The sequence below is a fragment of the Bos mutus genome, chromosome 6 (genome assembly GCF_027580195.1).
Source record: "Bos mutus isolate GX-2022 chromosome 6, NWIPB_WYAK_1.1, whole genome shotgun sequence".
Classification (NCBI taxonomy): Eukaryota; Metazoa; Chordata; class Mammalia; order Artiodactyla; family Bovidae; genus Bos; species Bos mutus.
The window spans coordinates 101,873,921-101,879,849 of NC_091622.1; the positions used below are offsets into that span (position 1 = coordinate 101,873,921).

Below are 5,929 nucleotides of genomic sequence, written 5' to 3' on the forward strand. Positions count from 1 at the left end.
GAACTGTGGTGTTGGAGAAGACTCTTGAGAGTCCCTTGGACTGCAAGGAGATCCAACCAGTCCATTCTGAAGGAGATCAGCCCTGGGATTTCTTTGGAAGGAATGATGCTAAAGCTGAAACTCCAGTACTTTGGCCACCTCGTGCGAAGAGTTGACTCATTGGAAAAGACTCTGATGCTGGGAGGGATTGGGGGCAGGAGGAGAAGGGGACGACAGAGGATGAGATGGCTGGATGGCATCACTGACTCAATGGACATGAGTCTGAGTGAACTCTGGGAGTTGGTGATGGACAGGGAGGCCTGGCGTGCTGCGATTCATGGGGTCACAAAGAGTCGGACACAACTGAGCGACTAATCTGATCTGATGTGATCTGATTAAGTTTGAATTCCCTCTAGCTCAGACAGTGAAGAATCTGCCTGCAATGCAGGCGACCTGGGTTCAATCTCCAGATTGGGAAGATCCCCCTGGAGAAGGAAATGGCTTCTCCTCCTGGAGAAGGAAACCCACTCCAGTATTCTTGCCTGGAGAATCCCATGGACAGAGGAGCCTGGTAGGTTACAGTCCGTGGGGTTGCAAAGAGTAGGACATAACTGAGCAACTAACACAACGCTACTCAGTAAGTGAAAGGGAGGACAAACTATTAATGAGATATGTGGCTAAGAATGGATTGTAAGGAAATCCAGTTATTCCTGTCATTTGTATCATTAATCCCTGGTGTGAGGAAAGGAGGTTTTCTTCTTTTTGTTTATTCCATTATCTCTCTTTCTTGGAGAATCTTTGTGTTTTACTTATTTTGTCAAAATTTAGATGAAGGAATTTAAAGGATAGTACTCTTTTACTTCAAATACTTTGAGAATTTACTGAGTCATTTTTCTGGCCCAGTAGTAGATTCATTCCAGATGAAGCTTCAAAGAGTTTTTTTTTTTTTTTTTTGCTCAAGGTTTATATAATAATAAAACAAAAATTGCTAAGTCAGAAGATTCTGTTTAAAGCACATGTTTTCTCTCTCGCTCTGTCTCTTTCTCTCTCTGACTCCCATCTTTCTCTGTTTTTAAGGCTCTACAGATATTTAACACTGTTTCTGCTCCCTTTTTTGGACACCACCAAGTTTACACCACTTCCTTTTTAGGAAGGAAGAGATGACGAGTTCTGCCAGATGACTCTGAGTTCCCTTGCAAACAAGACTTCCATGATAGTTAGAAATGGTGAACAGAAGGCAGATCAGAACCTCATGCCTATTTAATGATATACTGTAGACCCACTGCCCAAATTGCTTGAAGCCCTTTCTGATTTCATTCTTTCTTTAAAATTTTTTTTTTTACTGAAGTATAGTTGATTTACAATGTCGTGCTAATTTCTTCTGTACAGCAGTGACTCAGATACACATGCTGTACAGTAGAACCTTGGTGTGTATCCATGCTATATGTAATAGTTTGCCTCTGCTAATCCCAAACTCCCCCCAAATATGAAATGCTTCACAAATTTTTGTGTCAGCCTTGTGCAGGAGCCATGTTAATCTTCTCCGTGTCATTCCAATTTTAATTTATGAGCTGCCAAAAACGAGGATCCTTCCTGATTTGTTTTTGATCCACAGTCATGGACCAGTACTTATTTTCTTAGATGACTTACTCCTTTGCTCTGCCTTCAGATTCAAAAGATGAGTGTTTGAACTGTTAGGTAGTTAGAATAGGAATCCAAAATGGCAGTGGCTAAAAGACAAAGAAGGGAAAAGCCCTCGAAAATAGGATAAAGGAAGGTCTGAGGACCAGAATGAGGACCTTAGGTAAAACAAACCTCCCTCCTGGTTAGCCCAATTTACATAGGTCAGGCTCAGGGGGAGAAGAAAAAAACATAAAAAGAGAAGCCAAAATTGAGCCGGAGGCTTCTCTCCTTTTTCGCCTTTTGGTTCGGCCTGCCCTCACACCTGGAGGATGTATTTTCGTTTACTTTCTAAATAAAACCAAGCTATAACACTGGTCCATCCACTGCTTCAAATTCTTGCTGTGGCGAGACAGAACCGAGGAAATGACACACTCCCCCGACAGAACTAACTGAAGAAGTCTGCTTTTTTTACTGTTAAGTAAAATAGCTTTATTGGGCAATTATTTTTATATTTCACTGCATACTTTTTGACAACTGCTCTAAGCAGCATCAATTTTTAACCATTTCCCTTTTTATAATTTAAATTTTTTATCAGAGAAATACGTGTAGTCAGATTTTAACATGACTTGACTGTCTGCAGCCATACTCATCCCCACCACCATTCTTTATATCAGAAGAAACATTTGTTTCAATGAGCTATTCATGGAATTTATTTCCATTTCTAAATAATATGCTCACACTACTATTTCTTGAGGTTTTTTTTCCTTCTCATTTTACATATTCCCAATTGCTTTCTACAAAGTCACTATCTTACACCTCCAACAGCTTCTCTAAACTTGAGCAATCTTCTACCATCTAACTTCCCAATATAGTTATATGATCCTTGTTTTAATTTAAATTTATTTTTAATTGGAGGATAATTGCTTTACAATATTGTGTTGGTTTCTTGATCCTTTTAGTCAAATGAATATTCAGAGTTTACATTATTATGACCGTGTAAGCATTATTCACAAATGAGCCTGTGGTACGTTTCCTTTCCTGTACAGTCCCCCACCACAAGAGTTAATAATTGCCTTTTAAAGAAAATGTATTCTTTTTTCAAAAAAAAAATGAAGTATAGTTGATACTCTTTATTTATCCATTCACCCTTTATTCATTCATAACTCTTGAGAGCAGGGTAAATCTCCTCTTAAGTTATACATATATATCAGTTAAGTAATTTGCTTTTCTTTCTGCCTACCCATCCCCCACTCCCATCCCCACCCCTTCCTCTTTCTGCGAACAGCTGTCCCCTGGAGCTTTCTGACCTTCTGTTCTAATGGAGATTGCTTGCTCTCTAGGGACTTCCCAGGTGGCACAGTGGAAAAGAATCTGCCTGCCAATGCAGGAGACACAGGAGATGCAGGTTTGATCCCTGAGTCAGGAAGATCCCTTGGAGTAGGAAATGGCAGACTGCTTTAGTATTCTTGCCTAGAAAATTCCATGGTCAGAGGAGCCTAGTGGGCTAGAGGCCATGGGGTCAGTCGCACAGAGTCGGATATGACTGAGCACACATACATCACTATCATCGGGTCTAACACACAGCTCCTGTCCCGGAATTTTCTTTGCCTTCCTGTGTTGAAGTTTCTATTTTCTAGATTGTATGTCTCTTTCGGTTCACCTTCCATTGTGTGAAGAACCTCTTCTAGTAGCTTTCCAAGAAAGGACATATGATTGGTAAAGGTTTTGAAAGTTTGCCTGTGTGTGCTCAGTCATGTCCAACTCTTTGCAACCCCATGGACTGTAGCCTGGCTCCTCTGTCTATGGAATTTTCCAGTTAAGAATACTGGAGGGGGTTGCCATTTCATCTCCAGGGGATGTTTCTGACCCAGAAATTGAACCCACATCTGAGTCTCCTGCATTGGCAGGTGGATTTTTTTTTTTTTTACCACTGAGCCACCTTGAAAGTTGGGGATATCTGAAAATAACTATATTCCACCCTCACACTGATTAATAGTTAGGTTGGAAATTTAATTCTAGGTAGGAAATTTCCCCTGGGATCCTAAAGACATTGTTTTATTGTCTTCTAGCTTCTAGTGTGAATGCTGAGAGGCCTATTTTTTTGTTTTTCATTCATAATCTTTTGTATATAAAAGATTTTCTCTTTCTGGGAGATTTTAGAAGTTTTTTTTTTTTTTTTTGAATCATCTCTAGTGTTCTGAAATTTCATGATGGTGTGTCTTAGTGTCAACATTTTTCATTTATTTCATGATATTCACTGGGCTCTTTCTACCTAAGAAGTCACAGCCTTCCTTTCTGAGTAAGCTCCACGAGATAAGGAATTCTACTGCTTTCTTGCTCACTGCCATGTTCTCACACCTGTCACAACGGTATACAGAAGACACTCACTGAAAAGAGAACAAATGAACTCAAGACTAATAGGGGATTTTTAAGTTATACTTCTTGTTTCTGCTCTGTCTTCCGGAACTCCTCTGGCTCTCCTGTTTTCTAATTTTTCTCTCCTTCTATGTTAACTCTATGTCTCTTTGTTCTGGACTTCCCTGGTGTCTCAGACGGTAAAAGCGTCTGCCTACAATTTGGGAGACCCGAGTTCCATCCCTGGATCAGGAAGATCCCCTTGGAGAAGGAAATGGCAACCCACTCCAGTACTCTTGCCTGGAAAATCCCATGGACCGATGGAGGAGCCTGGTAGGCTACAGTCCATGGGGTCGCAAAGAGTTGGACACAACAGAGCCACTTCTCTTTCACTCTTTGTTCTAGTTTCTGTGTAATTTCTGTGGCTTTATCTTCTAAACCTTTTATTGCATTTTTAATACCTGTAATATTACACTTAACTTCCAAGATTTCTCTTTTTGTTTTCTAAAAGTTCATTAGCACATTTTTCTTGTTCTAAGGATATCTTAAATCTTATACAATGTCTTAAATCTTTGAGGATATCATTATATTTGCATTTTTTAAAAGTGCTCATGAGAGGTGGTTTAGTCACTAAGTTGTGTTAGATTCTTTCTGACCCCATGGACTGTAGCCCACTAGGCTCCTCTGTCCATGGGATTTTCTAGGCAAGAATACTGGAGTGGGTTGCCATTTCTTTCTCCAAGGGATCTTGTGAAAGTAAAGTCACTCAGTCGTGTCCGACTCTTTGTGACCCCATAGACTGTAGCCTACCAGGCTCCTCAGTCCATGAAATTTTCCAGGCAAGAGTACTAGAGTAGGTTGCCATTTCCTTCTCCAGGGGATCTTTCCAACCCAGGAATTGAACCCCGGTCTCCTGCACTGCAGGCAGACGCTTTACCCTCTGAGCCACCAGGGGATCTTAAAAATGGTTTAATCAGATTGCATAAAGATTACTTTAATGAAGACAGTTCAAACCCATATAAGAATATCCTACAGAATTTGTGGCACATGCAAATCAGGCATTTAACAGAGAATTTATTTAAAAAATTTTTTAATTGGAGTAAAATTGTCTTACAATGTTGTGTTAGTTTCTGCTGTATAGCAAAGTGAATCAGCCACATGTGTACATACATCCCCTCTTCCTTGATTGCCTTCCCATTTAGGAAGGAAGGCCACCCAGAGCATTGAGTAGAATTCCCTGTGCTATACAGACGGTTCTTATAGGTTATCTGCTTTTTACACAGTAGCTGCGCTTCATGGGGTTGCAAAGAGTTGGACATGACGGAGCGACTGAACTGAACTGAGTGTATATAGATCAGTCCCAATCTTCCAATCCAAAAAATATGAAATGCTTCATGAATTTGAGTGTCATCCTTGTGCAGGGGCCATACAAATTTTTTCTGTATCATTACAATTTTAGTATATGTGCTAGTGAAGCGAGCCCTGTGCTTGCTTGTTTTACTTTAATTTCCTCAAAAGTTAGATGCAAATGTCAGTTTATTTCTTTCAGGTTTAGCCCTCTGAGGGTGAGGTTTCAGGATTCTCTGTTCTGCTGTTACTTATCACTCATCCATCTGCTTTGTGTATTCTCTTCTCTGTTGCAATCTTTTTTTACCCTGTGACTTTACATCTTTTAAAGTTTCCTTCATTGCCATTCTAGAGGAGCTATGAGAGGGAATGGTGGTAAATTTATGTTTTAATCTATCAGTTTAACTAGAATTTCCCACTACATTTTTCAGTGAAAAATGAAAAGGATTTAGGATTAGGTGACATTTTCATAAAGATGAGTGCAACATGGGAAAATCCTCCCTAATGATCATGAAGATGATATGTATACATGTGGCAGATTCACTTTGCTATACAGCCGGAGAAGGGGATGACAGAGGATGAGATCGTTGGATGGCATCACTGACTCTATGGACATGAGTTTGAG

General features: G+C 40.0%; 2 non-coding genes across 2 annotated transcripts; both read right to left on the reverse strand.

Moving 5' to 3' along the window:
• Positions 1 to 1,459: 1,459 nt before the first annotated feature.
• Positions 1,460 to 1,563, reverse strand: LOC138988368 (U6 spliceosomal RNA). The gene has a single exon (XR_011464670.1). It is a non-coding gene; the product is annotated as a U6 spliceosomal RNA (small nuclear RNA).
• Positions 1,564 to 5,333: 3,770 nt separating this feature from the next.
• Positions 5,334 to 5,440, reverse strand: LOC138988363 (U6 spliceosomal RNA). The gene has a single exon (XR_011464665.1). It is a non-coding gene; the product is annotated as a U6 spliceosomal RNA (small nuclear RNA).
• Positions 5,441 to 5,929: the final 489 nt, after the last annotated feature.